This window comes from Haematobia irritans, chromosome 2, assembly GCF_050003625.1.
Source record: "Haematobia irritans isolate KBUSLIRL chromosome 2, ASM5000362v1, whole genome shotgun sequence".
NCBI classification, from domain to species: Eukaryota; Metazoa; Arthropoda; class Insecta; order Diptera; family Muscidae; genus Haematobia; species Haematobia irritans.
In genome coordinates this window covers 116,597,269-116,615,383 of record NC_134398.1, presented here as the reverse complement: position 1 = coordinate 116,615,383, position 18,115 = coordinate 116,597,269, and the positions used below count along the sequence as shown (strand labels likewise).

The window sequence follows — 18,115 nt, the reverse complement described above, 5'->3', positions numbered from 1 at the left end:
TTTCGTTTATTGTTGAAAAAGTTTATAAAAATGCATTTTATTTTCCACTAATATGGAAAGTAATTATTTACGGCGCTAAAATGCTAGTTTAATACTTTTAAATGTAAACAGGAGTAGATGGAGCAACGATATCAACTATCCAACTAGTCATTGGAATTTAACATTTTTGTTTCGCCTGTTCAATTAATAGAAATATTTGCAAAATACACGAGGGCACATCACTAGTTAATAATTCCAATCATTTGGCTTATATTCATTATTTCGTCAATGAAACTGATGACAGTTGACATTGGGAAAACCTTCAACAGAATCATTTGTTTGGAATACTCGTTTAACTCGCCCAAACTCATGTTGTTGCGACATTAAACCAACACGGCCAAATGGATGACGAAGAGGGCATCATTTGAAGTGCTTTGTTACTATGGTTGCTGCGTCAGTGTCCGGAATTGATGCTACAGTTTTTACTTTTTTCACTCTGTTATAATCCTGTTTTTTTTTCATTCAAATACTTGCCATAGAAACTCTTTGAATAGCAATAGCATACAAAAGGATATTATTTATAACGTACCTCTGTAGCATCAATGGCGAATGGTTTCTGTACATGGGTGTATGTGTGGTGTGTGTGATTGTCTATACACCAGATGGATGAAGGGCAAGCTCTTTGCTTTGCATACCACATTTCCGTCATGGGCTTCCGTTTCAAAATGACATACCCAGCGGGAAAATTGCGAAGTACCGCAAAAATCATACCTTCTTAGCCCATGATTTTGGGATCCTTGACACCTTCCCATATGCCTTCTCCTATCATGCATTCTATAATGCCTTGCACTTCCTTTCTAAAAAATGCCCGCACACATTATTCTGTGCCTTCTTTGGGAATTGGAAAAAGAAGGACCTACATTGTTGTTATAAGAACGAAAATTCAGTTTTACAGACAGTTTTAATCAAATCTTTAATTCGTGAAATTGAATCTGACTTTAGGTGAAAGCAATATTTCTTCCTTGGAGTTAAAGAAGCAAACAAATTGTCTTTGATAGATCAGCTCGCCCATTCTCTCTAGTAATTTTGACAACTTGTTTCACGGTATGAAATTGAAATCTTTTTTAATGCGAATCGTAAAGTCCAATAGGAAAACACGAATTCTCATATTAAACAAGTAAGGAAAGTCTAAAGTCGGGCGGGGCGGGCTATATTATACCCTTCACCACTAAGTATACCAATATCTTAACACCTTCAAATTTGTTAGGAGCTATATAAAGGTTTATGTTATTTTCCCATATACAAATATATAAATATCAACCGATTTGGGCATTTTTTTTAAAAATTCACAAAATGTTTAGACTCAAAATTTAAATTGGTTTATGACACGGACGGACAACAGTGTTAGTAAAAAACAAGTAAGGAAAGTCTAAAGTCGGGTGGGGCCGACTCTATTATACTCTGCACCACTTTGTAAATCCACATTTTCGACTCTATATCAAATCCGTCAAATGTGTTGGGCGCTATATATGAAGGTTTTTGTCTGACTCCATCTGAACAAAATTTATAACCTATAGACTTAAAATTTAAGTCGGCTAATGCCCTGGGATGGTACACTATGTTAGTAAAAAAATATGGGAAACATTTTAATCTGAACCAATTTTGAGGCAACTTCGCAAATGTGTAATTATGATTTATCGGTCGATAGATATGTTTCTAACTGACATATGGAATATATAGGCAAGATTGCAGCTATGGCCATACTACGGTTTAACGGATCACTAACGGAGCTTCATGAAAATGGGAGTTATTATTTTAATTCTACTCCCTGTGCAAAATTTCACGTAAATCGGACTACAACTTTGAACTCTGTGGTCATATGACGGAAAATCGGGCGAAAGATATATGGGAGCTATATCAAAATCTGAACCGATTTCAATTAAAATTCGCTCGCATATCCAGAACCTTAATTCTACTCCCTGTGCAAAGTTTCAAGTAAATCGGGGTAACTCTTTGGTCTCTGTGGGTATATGAGTCGAAATAGGTCGAAAGATATATTCGGGAGCTATATCTAAATCTGAACCGATTTAAACTAAATTTGGTATAATTAACAATACTATTAAATACTCCTTGTGCAAAATTTGAAGCAAATCAGGGTAAAACTCTGGCTTTTGGGGCCATATAAGTCCAAATCGGACGAAAGATATATATGGGAGCTATATCTAATAATTTTGCATATTTGACGAGAGCCCCCAAATATTCGGCCTTGCGAATACGTTGATAAATACGTCAATTATGGCCATATCGGTGATAAATATATATGGCAGCTATACCTAAATCTGAACCGAAATCAATAGCGATTGTCTTTGAGCCAAGGTAAAACTCTGTGCCAAATTTGAGGACGATCGGACTTAAACTGCGACCTGTACTTTTCACACAAAATTACATATACAGACAGATAGACGGACATCGCTAAATCGACTCAGAATTTAATTCTAAGACGACCGGTATACTAAACATACAAATGCACAAACTTATTATACCCTGGAATTGGAATCATACGAAAATTTTCTTTTGCTTTAGTTCATATGGAATTTATGCTTGCTATAGTTCATATGGAATTTATAAAATGGTTGAGACATACGTACAAAAAACGAAAATTTCATTGGGATGTGGAAAATTTCGAAAAAAATAAATTTAACTACAAACAAATAATCAATAGTTATCAATAATTATTGTGCAATAAAAATAAGTTAAATTAAGCGTTCGGTTAACTACGGATTTTTTCGGTGTAGTAATATCGTCTTTTCATTTTCCCCTAATCAAGTATATATAAGTAATAATATTTTAGTTCTTTCTTTATTTTATTTATTCTTTACCAGCGTCATCGGCTTGGTTTGAGTTACGGTTTCATTTAATTTTAATCTTTTCTTTATTAATACAAAATCCGAACTGAAGCTAAAAACATGATTTCTTATAGCTAGACTTAGATGCTTTCGTTTCTTTTTGGACACATGCATTTAGATGGTATTCTTATTTCTATCAAAGTGCAAAGTCAGCGGTTGACTGCTGTGTGCTGATGACTTTGCTGTCGATGGTGAATTTTGTGGGATATTGGGTTACCCATGCAGTTTCGCACACAGCATGGTCTTGATTATGTTAATTTCTGGTTGACTGTGTTAACATATACACTGTATATAGTCGGAAATAGATATTTTGTTGTGCTACGCACGGAATGACAAATTTATTATACCCCCAATACCATTCTGTGACGTCAGGTATAAAAAGGATTTCATACTCATTCTTTGTTGGCTGCCAAGCTATTAATTTACTTATTTCTAGTTACTCCTAACTTTGGCCTTCTAGAAGGCATTCTCTGTAACATATAAAAGATCCGATACCCATTATACGTTCACTTCCAACGGAATGGAACGCGGAATGACCTCACGTGTAGCTTAAGTTTACCTTTTGGTGCCCACATCACTTAAATGTGTCATAGGCCAGTGGATGAGTGTAGGACTATCAATAACGAGGACCCCGGTTCAAATCCCGACGGAGCAGAAAAATAAAAATACACTTGAGGTAAATATTAAAATCACAAAAGTAAGATAAATTGTATAGGAAAAGTAAGTCAAATTAAATTGTAATGTAAAAGGTATGAGGGCAAATGTTCAGTTCATAGACAACCTTGCTTTCAAAATATTTATTTATACACGCTTTCTTTTATGCCTTCCTGTCCAGGCCTTTTTGAGGGCCTTCTTTGGAAGGCATGATTTTTGTACTTAGTATAAAGGCCTGATAACATGGCATCGACGACATCACCTCTAGAAGGCATACGAATAGAAGCGAGAGACAAGGCCTTGGTCTCCAATCCAATCCAATGTTATTTTGAAATGAACACGTAATGCAGCGCCCAGGCCTTATAGCTACCCGGACAACACTTCCATCATCGATTCCACGTCGCTTCCATTTCCCGCTGGGACATAGTCGGTGTTTGTGTGTTGTTAAGGACAGAGAAAGAGAGATGGTCTACCCAGCGGGAAATGGAAGCGACGTGGAATCGATGATGGAAGTGTTGTCCGGGTAGCTATAAGGCCTGGGCGCTGCATTACGTGTTCATTTCAAAATAACATTGGATTGGATTGGAGACCAAGGCCTTGTCTCTCGCTTCTATTCGTATGCCTTCTAGAGGTGATGTCGTCGATGCCATGTTATCAGGCCTTTATACTAAGTACAAAAATCATGCCTTCCAAAGAAGGCCCTCAAAAAGGCCTGGACAGGAAGGCATAAAAGAAAGCGTGTATAAATAAATATTTTGAAAGCAAGGTTGTCTATGAACTGAACATTTGCCCTCATACCTTTTACATTACAATTTAATTTGACTTACTTTTCCTATACAATTTATCTTACTTTTGTGATTTTAATATTTACCTCAAGTGTATTTTTATTTTTCTGCTCCGTCGGGATTTGAACCGGGGTCCTCGTTATTGATAGTCCTACACTCATCCACTGGCCTATGACACATTTATGTGATGTGGGCACCAAAAGGTAAACTTAAGCTACACGTGAGGTCATTCCGCGTTCCCTTCTGTTGGAAGTGAACGTATAATGGGTATCGGATCTTTTATATGTTACAGAGAATATCTTCTATAAGGCCAAAGTTAGGAGTAACTAGACATAAGCAAATTAATAGCTTGGCAGCCAACAAAGAATGAGAATGAGATCTTTTTATACCTGACGTCACAGAATGGTATTGGGGGTATAATAAAATTGTCATTCCGTGCGTAGCACAACAAAATATCTATTTCCGACTATATACAGTATATATATACTTGATTAGGGGAAAATGAAAAAATGATATTACTACACCGAAAAAAATCCGTAGTTAACCGAACGCTAAATTTAACCTATTTTTATTGCACAACAATTACTTGTTTGTAGTTAAATTTATTTATTTTTTTCGAAATTTTCCATATCCCAATGAAATTTTCGTTTTTTGTAAGTATGTCTCAAACATTTTATAAACTAAACGTGGGCATAAAGTTCAATGACCGTACACATAAATTCCATATGAACTAAAGCAAAAGAACATTTTCGTACGATTCCAAAAAATAGAATGAAATGCCAATGTTTTTGTCCTTTATTTTTAGTTCGTTTTTATACCCTTCACCACTACTGTGGTAAAGGGTATAATAAGTTTGTGCATTTGTATGTAACGTCAAGAAGGTCGTTTAGTATACCGGTCGTCTTAGAATTAAATTCTGAGTCGATGTAGCGATGTCCGTCTGTATGTCCGTCTGTCTGTCTATATATGTAATTTTGTGTGCAAAGTACAGGTCGCAGTTTAAGTCCGATCGTCGTCAAATTTCGCACAGAGTTTTACCATGGCTCAAAGACAATCGCTATTGGTTTCTATTCAGATTTAGATATAGCTGTCATATATATTTATCACCGATATGGCCATAATTGACGTATTTATCAACGTATTTTCTTAAAATTTCGCAAGGCCGAATATTTGGTGGCTCTCGTCAAATATGCAAAATTATTAGATTTAGCTCACATATATATTTTTCGTCCGATTTGGACTTATATGGCCTCAAAAGTCAGAGTTTTACCCTGATTTGCTTCAAATTTTGCACAAGGAGTGCGTTTAATAGTATCGGTAAGTGTGCCAAATTTGGTTGAAATCGGTTCAGATTTAGATATAGCTCCCGAATAAATCTTTCGACCGATTTCGACTCATATACCCACTGAGACCAAAGATTTACCCCGATTTACTTGAGTAGAATTAAGGTTCTGGATATGCAAGCGAATTTGAATTGAAATCGGTTCAGATTTTGATATAGCTCCCACAGAGTTCAAAGTTGTAGTCCGATTTACGTGAAATTTTGCACAGGGAGTAGAATTAAAATACTGACCCCCATTTTCATAAAGCTCCGTTAGTGTTCCGTTAACTAACCAACTTTTAAACCGTATTATGGACGAAGCTGCCATCTTGCCTTTATATTCCATAAACCAGTTAGGAACTTAACAGACGAAATTTTTATACCTTTCACCACTACTGTGGTAAAGGGTATAATAAGTTTGTGCATTTGTATGTAACGTCAAGAAGGTCGTTTAGTATACCGGTCGTCTTAGAATTAAATTCTGAGTCGATTTAGCGATGTCCGTCTCTCTGTCTGTCTGTCTGTCCGTCTGTCTGTTGATGTATTTTTGTGTGCAAAGTCCGATTGTCCTAAAATTTGGTATAGGGTCCTGTTTCGGCTCAAAGACGATCCCTATTGATTTTGGAAAAAATCTGTTCAGATTTAGATATAGCTGTCATATATATTTTTCACCGATCTGGTCATAATTGGCCTGTATATCAACCGATGTTCCTCAAATTCCGTACATCCGAATATTTTATGAGTCTCGCAAAACGTGCAAAATATCAGCCAAATCGGTTCAGATTTAGATATAGCTCTCATATATAGCTTTCGCCCGATTTACACTCATTTGCCCACAGAGGCCAAGTTTTTGCTCCGATTTTGTTGAAATTTTGCACAGGGAGTAGAATTAGCATTATAGCTATGCGTGTCAAATTTGGTTGAAATCGGTTCAGATTTAGATATAGCTCCCATATATAGCTTTCGCCCGATTTACACTCAAATGACCACAGAGGCCAATTTTTTGCTCCGATGTAGTTGAAATTTTGCACAAGGAGTATAATTAGCATTGTAGCTATGCGTGTCAAATTTGGTTGAAATCGGTTCAGATTTAGATATATCTCCCATATATAGCTTTCGCCCGATTTACACTCATATGACCGTAGAGGCCAATTTTTAACTCCGATTTAGTTGAAATTTTACACAGGGAGTAGAATTAGCATTGTAGCTATGCGTGCCAAATTTGGTTGAAATCGGTTCAGATTTAGATATAGCTCCCATATATATGTTTTTCTGATTTCGACAAAAATGGTCAAAATACCAACATTTTCCTTGTAAAATCGCCACTGCTTAGTCGAAAAGTTGTAAAAATGACTCTAATTTTCCTAAACTTCTAATGCACATATATCGAGCGATAAATCATAAATAAACTTTCGCGAAGTTTTCTTAAAATTGCTCCAGATTTAAATGTTTCCCATATTTTTTTACTAACATTGTGTTCCACCCTAGTGCATTAGCCGACTTAAATTTTGAGTCTATAGATTTTGTAGAAGTATATCAAATTCTGTCCAGATCGAGTGATATTTAAATGTATGTATTTGGGACAAACCTTTATATATACCCCCAACACATTTGGCGGATGTGATATGGTATCGAAAATTTAGATCTACAAAGTGGTGCAGGGTATAATATAGTCAGCCCCGCCCGACTTTAGACTTTCCTTACTTGTTTCAGTTAAAATTAACCGGAGAGAAGATATTTGCAATTTACTTTCTGTTAACTGGCAGTTAAAGCCTAACGGAGCTACATGAAAATGGCCGTAAGTATGAATGTCAAACTTGGTTAAAATCGGTTCAGATTTGTATATAGCTTCCATATATGCTTTTCCGATTTGACAAAAATGACCAAAATACCCACATTTTCCTTATAAAATCGCCACTGCTAAGTCGAAAACTTGTAAAATTGACTCAAATTTTCTTTTATTTCTAATACATATCTATCGACCGATAAATCATAAATACACTTTTGCGAAGTTGCCTCAAAATTGGTTCAGATTAAAATGTTCCCATATTATTTTTTACTAACCGACTTAAATTTTAAGTCTATAGGTTATAAATTTTGTTCAGATGGATTCAGACAAAACCCTTTAAATATATCACCCAACACATTTGACGGAGTTGACATAGTGTCGAAAATGTGGATTTACAAAGTGGTGCAGGGTATAATATAGTCGGCCCCGCCCGACTTTAGACTTTCCTTACTTGTTGTTTACTAACATTGTGGTCCGTCCCGGTCATAAACCTATTTAAATTTTGAGTCCAGACATTTTGTAAATGTTTAAAAAAATGTCCAAATCGGTTCATATTTATATATTTGTATATGGGAAAATAAACCTTTATATAGCTCCCAACAAATTAGAAGGTGTTGGCATACATATTGGTGAAGGGTATAATATAGCCGACCCCGCCCGACTTTAGACTTTCCTTACTTGTTTAATATGAGAATGAGTTAATTCGTGTTTTCCTATTGGACTTTACGATTCGCATTAAAAAGATTTCAATTTCATACCGTGAAACAAATTGTCAAAATTACTAGAGAGAATGGGCGGAGCTGATCTATCAAAGACAATTTGTTTGCTTCTCTAACTCTCAAGGAAGAAATATTGCTTTTACTTTCACCTAAAGACGGATTCAATTTCACGAATTCAAGATTTGATTAAAACTGTCTGTAAAACTGAATTTTCGTTCATATAACAACAATGTAGGCCCTTCTTTTTCCAATTCCCAAAGAAGGCACAGAATAATGTTTGCGGGCCTTTTTTTGAAAGGAAGTGCAAGGCATTTTAGCATGCATGATAGAAGAAGGCATATGGGAAGGTGTTAAGGATCCCAAAATCATGGGTTAAGAAGGCATGATTTTTGCGGTACTTCGCAATTTTCCCGCTGGGGTACTGCGGACACGGTGATATTTGTAACAAGCATCACATCACATATGTGATAAAATGTGCTCTGTATGTAAAGTTACGTAGCCATATGATTTTATCAATGTGTATGTGTTGAGATGTTTCACTGAGTATTGTTTCTATTTAATTTAATAATACGTATAAATTCATCTTTGTCATTGTAGTTGGATAAACTAAACTCTCATGTACACATACAATTTATCACAATGGACTGAATAGTCTAAGTGAGTCTGAATCTTAATCGGGCTGCCACCTTAACCTTAACCTACACATACATACACACACATATGTATACCCAGCGGCGTAGTTCATGTGCTTGGAAGGTCTTTTTCCAGGCCTATCTAGGCATTACAGAGGCCTGCTTAGGACATTACACCTTCCTTTCCATTTAACATAGGATGAGATTGGAGGGCAAGGCCTTCTTTGTAGCTTACATAAAAGGGCGTTCACCAGCCCTCTAAACAGAAGGAGTTCTATAGGGGTGTATATAAGAATTCCTACATAATTACTGAAAATAAAACCACACCTTCGCTCCTTCTTATTACAGGCATGTTGCAGCGCTACGTCAAGAAGGTGTTCTGTAGTACAGGGCGGTCTTCCCTATACGTTCTCAAAAGAATGACTTTATCATTACTAGACATAGTTATTGTTTTAATTCAGATTTATACTTACAATAAGAAGTTTCGAGTTCAAAGATAGATAAATAAATAGATAATTAATATAAAATTAAAGAAAAAAAAAATATACAAATTTTTAAGTCAGGACTTCTTTCGCCACATTTGTTGTCGAGATCTGGAAGAATTTAAATTCAAGAAATTATAGAAAAATAATGGCCCTTTTTGGGAAATTGAAGGCAATCCAATTATGTTAGATGCTTGTCTACTTATATTTGTAAGTGGGATTTTATAAAACGAGCGATTGACTTAGAAAGGCATTGAAAATGTATTGTAATTATAATTAAATAGCTCCTTCTGCATAACTTTAACACCCATGCTGTAAGTTTAACTTTTCACAATTTCACAAATTTAAAAACACAAAACAAGGAACGCGTCTGTACTTCACAAAATCAAAACTGAACGAACGAATGGCGTGAATTGTCGTCCGCAAAATTATTATGCACTTTTATTATGCACTCTCTTATAAACGAGAGCACAAGACAACTCTCTTGCTACATCATTTTAACACCCATGCTATACAACTTCTATAAAGAAGGCAAAGAGAATGTCCGGGTGTATAAAATGAAAAAGTAAATGAAATGCAATGCTTAATTACAGGTCTGATTTTAGAATGCCTACGATGAATGTAAAATCAGTACACATGCATGTCTTATAAACACAACTCCTTCCAATTTAAGGCATTTAACATGCCTGAATTTGTAAGGTCCTTCTCGATTCCGCCGCTGGGTATTCACTCTCAACACACATAAGTAAACTAAATGGAATGTATAATGAAAACGTCTCTTTGTGTTAATATGCGAGGATATATTGAAAAAGTTTCCAGACTATACGGATTTCGAGATTTCCGTTTTAAATTGAGTTCGCATAGCGATGACAATAAACAAAACTTACATACCAAACATATTCTTCACCAGTCATTTAACTCTTATGGGAAATAATCCCTGTGCTAAATGTCTCTGTTTTAAATGATCTTGGAAAGAGTTAAAAAATAGTTTTACAATCGAAAATTCATTTGGACGCGAAAACGAAAAACTGTAAATTTGATTTTTAACGGGGAATAAATGTATTTGCAAGTTACAATTAAACAAGCCCCCCTTACGAGTTTATTAAATGCCATTTCATTGCATATCAAATTCTGGGTTAGGTTAGGTATAGTGGCAGCCAGATATTTCAGGCTCACTTAGACTATACAGTCCATTGTGATACCAAGGAAGTGGTATCTATACCCTCACAAAAATCATGTCTGTTACATATACACCCAACGCATTCTGTTTCAAGCATATACACAGAAAAAACTGAAGCAAAATAAAAATCAATTATTGGCATAATTGAATGAAAAAATTATATCAAATACGATTTTTATTAAGTCAAACATGAAAATAATTGGTTGAATGAAAAACTGACAAAAATATCAAAATTCACTGGTAATTGAATTCACAACACATCAATTACTATGTTCAATTGGACTAAGTATAAAAGTTATTGATTTAAGTATAATGCGTAATTGCCTGATAAAACTGTTTATGACGTTGCTACGTAACGAAAAATAAATTAATACAAACAATAAAATGTCATTTATTGTTATTATTAAGAATCTTCTTAAGAAAATGGTCGAATTTACCCGCAAATAAACCGTGGTATCGGTACCGCGATTCGAAATGTTAACATTTACAACATTTTTGGCGCACCATATTGTATTTTTATCGCAGGTAAGTACCTTTATCTAAATACCAGTTTTTTTGGTCAAGCGCATTTTATGGAAACTACACTGAAAGAATTCTCTTCGTAAAAATGAACATTTTCATTGTGAGTCTAACCTGTGACGTGTTGGTAGAATTCTTTCTCTCTCTCAAGCACATTCAAGAAATACTCATGTACGTTCACGCAAACAGAACTTTTAAAGACGATTAACGGTTCACAACAATTTCTAGACTCACGAGAATTCTCGTGACTTCGACTATTAGTCGGGATCACGACGAAAGTATCACAGCACAAACTTTTTACTATGGAAAGTTAATTTAATATATTTAGTACATATTTCTACGTTCGTAAAATTTTTAAAATTGGCTGAAAACTCTAATAAAATATGTAAATGATTTCTTTCGTTGTATAAACTTACACACATCCTGAATTGGGTCGTTTAAAAACTTGCGAATAAGCTTTGGAATGTATATACAATTACATTCTTTCTATTTTGTTTTTGCAATTAGTTCGTGTACACGTCAAATTGCCCTATTAATGGATATAAGCCGACTGTCGAAAATATGTGGCCTAGAGGAAAATGTGTTTACTTCGAAAACGGGGATTTCGAGGATTTCTTCCCAGCAACAGAAGGTAAAATCATGTAAAACTTTGAAATATTTTCGAAACTTTGAAATGAATAGATGTTTGTATTACAGAAGAGCAGGATGCCTAAACAAATCGCATATAAATGAGGAAGATTTGGGAAATTCCAGCAGGTGGTACAGATAATTCAAAAACTTTGTGCGTTAGCCTGTTAAATACGTCGTTTATAATGAATATTCTGTATTTTTCTACCAAACATGTACTTCGCTGTATTTTCAATTATACATATTTTCAGAATTTCTTTTTTATAATAAAATGCATAAAATTTTTTTCAGAGTGTATTTGTATAATTTTCTTAAATTAATATAGATTATATAGTACAAAGATTGTATTGATTAACATCGTAATAAACACAATTACGATAGTAATTGTATAGGTTACAAAATTCTATAAACATTGTACTCAGTTCAATTACGACTGTAATTGAAAACACTATATACTTCAAATACTAATGTATTTGGATTGAGTACTATGTCATTTGAATATTTTGACAAATTCCAATTACATTTATACTCAACGCAAATATTACTTCATTTGAAAATAGTTTTATGACAACCTTACAATTTGGGTAATTGGATTTACAATTTTCGTCATAAGCTGAAAATCAAATACAAAAATAATTGAATTCACAATTTTTGTATTTGATTCAATTATTCACTTTTTTCTGTGTATGTATTAGGATTGGTCCAAACAAAATATTGTTTGTACTGTTCAAACATATTATGTTTCATCTTAGGCATAAGCTAGTAGAAATACATTTTTATGAAATTTTCTTTGTGTATACATATATTTTTTAGGCGTCAATTGGTTAATTCCGTTCTTTTACTTGCAGCATACTCTCTAGGTCTCTGTTTCTAAACACATATATGTTGAAAGGTTATTTCTAAATTACTATATGTTTGCATCCAAGCATTATATTTACAAAAATTGTATGTCCCAAACATAATATGTTCTAACATATTAACCTATATGTCTCAAACAAGTTATGCTAGTTTATGAACATTATATGCTTGCACTTAAAAATATTGTGTTAAAAAATTTGAGTTCCAAGCATATAGTTTTTACACCCTAAGATATGAAAAACAGTCTTTTTCGTCCGTGTGTAACGCAATTGGAATATACTGGTCTAATGAAATTAGATCTTAATAATGTATGCCAAAAATTACGCCAATATAAGTCAGCAAAAAAAAGTGAACTAAATATATATGTATTATACCTTAAATTAATTAAATAATTAACCCTCCAATGCCCAAGCCCGCCTTTAGGCGAAAACTTATTTGAAGCTATTCAAGAGGATTTGAAGCATATGCTGAATTTTACCGTATACATTTTTCTTGCTTAGTTCTTTTGCTTTTGTGTCGTTAACATTGAAAATTTAATCAGCAGGCAAAAAAATTGGGGCATTAGAGGGTTAAAGCTTGAGCTTCGGGCTACAATATAGAAGGAAAATTAATTCGGATTTAATTCTGTGTAAATAGAAATAAAAAAATGGAGTCTATTTGGCATTGAGTGGATTAGAGTTTTCGTCAAATCTATGGGAATTGTACTCCATATAAGGACGTTTTTGAGAGTTTGTTTGCTAAAAATGTAGCCCGGATTTAATTTAAGATATAATGCATAAATATTTAGTTCAAATTATTCATGTCGTTTCACAATTGAATTCAAATTGATAGGTGAACAACTATATATATATATATATATATATATATATATATATATATATATATATATATATATATATATATATATATATATATATATATATATATATATATATATATATATATATATATATATATATATATATATATATATATATATATATATATATATATATATATATATATATATATATATATATATATATATATATATATATATATATATATATATATATATATATATATATATATATATATATATATATATATATATATATATATATATATATATATATATACATTTTCCTTGGATATTTGTTAACATATTTTTTTTAAATGCTGTCGAAAATATGAAGAAGATAAGAATGTAGGTTGTTGGGTACACGTTCATGTTGTTGTTGGGTACACGTCATCGACTTATAAATTCAAATAAATTACAAACATATGTTTTTATTTGTATTCCTATACAAATATATTTAAAACATTTTGACGCAAGCAAACAAATGTTTTGAAACAGGAATTAACTATCACCAAAATTAATTAGTTAATTGTTCCAATTAAAATGATATATTTTGGAGATATTTTTTCTGTGAAAGAATTTTTTGTTTGAACAAATTCTGAAAAAATTATATGCTTGAAGCATAGTATGTTTGGAAATATATATTTAATGCAAAAGAGATATTGAATCTTTGGTTTAAAGATAAAAGAGGCGTTCCACATTGCAGTGAAACCACTTAGAGAAGCTTTGAAACACTCAGAAATGTCAGAAGCATTACTGAGGTGGGATAATCCACCGATGAAAAGCTTTTTGATGTTTGGTCGAAACTGGGTTTGAACCCACAACCATGTGTATGCAAGGCGGGCATGCTAACCATTGCACCACGATGGCTCTCACTTATGGAAGGGACCGTTTACTTTAATACGGATTTGTAATTGACGGGGTAAACGTATACTCTAGGACATATATGCAATTAACTTTTAAATTTGAGTTCAGGTATTTGATATTGGGAAACAAATGTGAATTTATACGCTCCTTCATGTGGTTATTAAAGCCTTTAAATTAATAATTATTATAATAATATATCTGTTTCATTTGCTCTTAAAGGCAAGCCCAAAATAAATCTTTGATTGGTGTTTGAGAAGGGAAAGTTATTCTTTGAGTACACTTAAAAAAAATTTAACTCTCTATTTCGCTAAAGCAAATTTAACTATATTTTAGTTCATACAATTATTATGTTTGGAGAAAGATTCCTTTACTCCTATATTTTTTTTTTTTGCGTACGTTAGATAAATGAACTAAAAAATGGGAAACATTTTACACAAATGAAGTAAAAAGTTTTACTAAATTCGTATTCCTCACAAAATAGCTCATTATTAATATTTGAATAACATTTGAATAATATTTATTGAATAATATTCGCACAACAAGATTTATTTTATATCTTTATTTCTTTAAATTTTTTACTACAAAAGCGTCCATCATGAACTTCATATGTCCCTTAAGACATTCTTGCAATTTTCAACTCCAATTTTTTCCTTCAAACTACAAAATTTTCTTTAACAAGTGAAAAAAGTTATTTACGTCTAAAAAAATTTCTTGAATTTGTCGAAAAATATTTACTTATTTTTGTGATATCGGTGTGATGTCAGCGCTTGTAGTACTGTTTAGCTAAAAATTTCTAAAAATACTCAAAATTTTCTAAAATGAATAAAAAGTTTGCTTCCTGGTGGGTTCACTGTTTTTTTCAGTGTATGGTCATACCCAGCAAAAACTCTCATTACCCGGTAATCTTGTTGGTAAGCCTATTTAGAAAATAATAACTACTTAATAATTGACATCGCTCCGGATTACAATTACATACGCCTGTCCTAAGAGGAAAGTACTTCTCCCCAGGCATACCTTCGGCCAAAAAATAAGTAGTCTTTTAAAGTACATAACCACCTAATATGTAATCAATTAATCGTAAATATAACAAAGCTTGCAAAATGGCCACTTATTGTCTCAGGCAATCAAATTCTCTTGCCGATTACAATGGATCAAAATATAGCGAGTAATGCAGTAATATGAACATAGAAACGAATAATGTAGCAATAAACAAAAATGTAACAAATCAAATTATAAATAATCTGCGTGTAGTCTAAATAAGATTGCATCAGATTAATTTCACACTTAAAATAAAAATAAATAGTTTTTTTTTTTTTTTAAATGAGTCGGATTCATGAATTGCGTTATAATATACCTACTAGCCCATTCACATTAGGTTCGAAATCTACTAAAAGTGGATTTCACCGCAATGTAATGCAACGTGTAATGACAGTTTTACACCTGGTAATGGTAATTGTAATGAGATGTGGTTACCTAGTTTTTGCTGGGTATTTGTATAAAGTGTTGGAAACACTTGTGTCATGTGTCGTGTCAGATGAATCATTTTCACCACATCCTCGTAGGAATTGAATCCACAAACAGAGTCTGTGGATTGTCATAATAATATCTCATAATACAACATTCATGGTACGAGTAAGCATTCACATTTCATCTAACTCAAATGGATTTAGTTATTCACATCCGGTATCACACTTATGACCGTATGCATACATGTTGAGCACGTATATGTGATTGTTAATGAAAGGATGTTGCCTTGTAAATAGTAGGAGCTGTGTTCTTGCGAGTGTGTGTGTGTGTGTGTTTATATTGGTGAATGTATGCATTTGTACTTGACTCAAATCAAATATTATATTTGCTAACATCCACTTCCTTGCGACTGATTCAGAGTTTCAATTTACACAATTACACTGATATTGTACTGCAGTGGCTAGAGTGAAAGAAGTAGAAGCGCCGACATCAGCATTTGTGGCCGTTACTTAAGTGTTGGTCTAGCCATCCATTTGATGGAAACCATCTGTCTCCATCTCTTCAACTTTCCAATTTCCTCCATTCGTTGTCCTTTAGTTATTTGGTTTTTACTTTAAGCCCGGCTGCAACGCCTCAGTTACCAGGATAAACAAACGTAGAGATGGTTGATGTACATAAGTAAGTAGCTTGTTGTGCCCGTACCCATGCATGTTGGTTTATCACCATCATCACTAATTTATTTTTTGTTTCTTATTTCTGCTTTGCTCACTAATTTATTTGTTACTTTTTGCCTTCGTTGTGGACACTAGAAACCGGGGATTGTGGTCAGGAAATGAGGAGTCATTGTTAGAGTCCAAACTAATGATAGGCAGGACATATACAGTGCTATTCAAAACATTTGCAACCACATTCCCTGTTGAAAATAAACGGTAATTATAATGAAAATAAAAATATTAAAACCAAAATTTTAACGCAATGTTGTTGCTTACTATGTCAATTTTAAAGATTCAAGGAAATAATGGAACTAACGATATTTTTTTTTTTTTTGATAATTTATAATTTTTTGTTTTGTAAATGAGAGTTTTCGCCTGTTCAAAACATATGCAACTAATATTAAGTGTCACATATATTTAAAAATAATTAAAGTTTTTGCAACTTTTAACGATAAATGTTAATAGTTAATACTATAGCCATGCCGTTTGATTACTTCTGCGTAACTTTTTGCCATTGGTTAGGACTAAATGGTCAATGATATCCTATGGTTCAGGTTCAAATAGATTTCATAAGTCTTTCGCAACAACTTCGTACCAATTTTTCGTTTTACAGCTTTCCAAAGCTTGTTTTATGACTTTTAATTTAGGCGACTGAACAGTCTAGTCAAGCACCCGCAATTTGTCATCGGAAATCCATTGTTTTACTAAGTTACATGTATACTAGAGGTCATGATCGCGCTGAATAATCCATACAGACGGCATTTCCCGGAATGCTTACAGCAATATTACATGGGACAAAATGTTTTTGTAGACTTCCGACAGCGTAATACCCTCGACTCTATAAATCGGCCTAATAACTTGTCCAGGAAAATAGCCCCAGGCCATAATATTGGCCCCACCATGATTGACGTCACTTTTTGTATTTCTTGGATTAAGGCTTTCCTTGCAGCCTTCGTACTACATTTCTGTCATCCATGTCATCCGATCCATGCAAGTTAAATTTTGAGTCCTAGAAAAATATAGCATATATCCACTGCTGCTGAGGCCATTTAAGGTATTTTTGTGAAAATTGAAGACGCACTATCCTAGTTTTCTTTGAAATAAGTGATTTTTGACATTTTTGTACAATTACACTTTTTATTATGTTGATTATGCTTATTGCTGGTAATTTTATAGAATTATTCAAAAACAAGTATATACGGCCGTAAGTTCGGCCAGGCTTATGTACCCTCCATCATGAATTGCGTAGAAACTTCATCTAAACACTGCCATCCACAATCGAATTACTTAAGTTGCGGTAACGCTTGCCGATGGCAAGGTATCTTAAAACCTCCTAACACCATCTTCTAAATTGTATGCAAGTCCATACGTGGTATATATTAAATAAAAAAAAAAAATCGATCCAATACGTATATAATTCAGTTTGACAACGTAGACATAAAATTTTGACAAAATTTTCTACAGAAATAAAATTTTAACAAAATTTTCTATAGAAATAAAATTTTCACAAAATTTTCTATAGAAATAAAAATGTTGACAAACTTTTCTATAGAAAGAAAATTTTGACAAAAATTTCTACAGAAATAAAATTTTAACAACATTTTCTATAAAATCAACTTTTGACAAAATTTTCTATAGAAATAAAATCTTGGTAGATTATTTTTGGCTCGAGTGGCAACCGTGATTATGAACCGAATAAAATTTGAACAAAATTTTCTATAGAAATAAAACTTTGAAAAAATTTTCTATAGAAATAAAATTTTGACAATGTTGAAAATT

General features: G+C 33.0%; 1 protein-coding gene across 1 annotated transcript in view; it reads right to left on the bottom strand.

Moving 5' to 3' along the window:
* The window catches only part of fred (friend of echinoid), a 505,225-nt gene that overhangs the window by 122,951 nt on the left and 364,159 nt on the right, over positions 1–18,115 (bottom strand). The window lies entirely within an intron of this gene.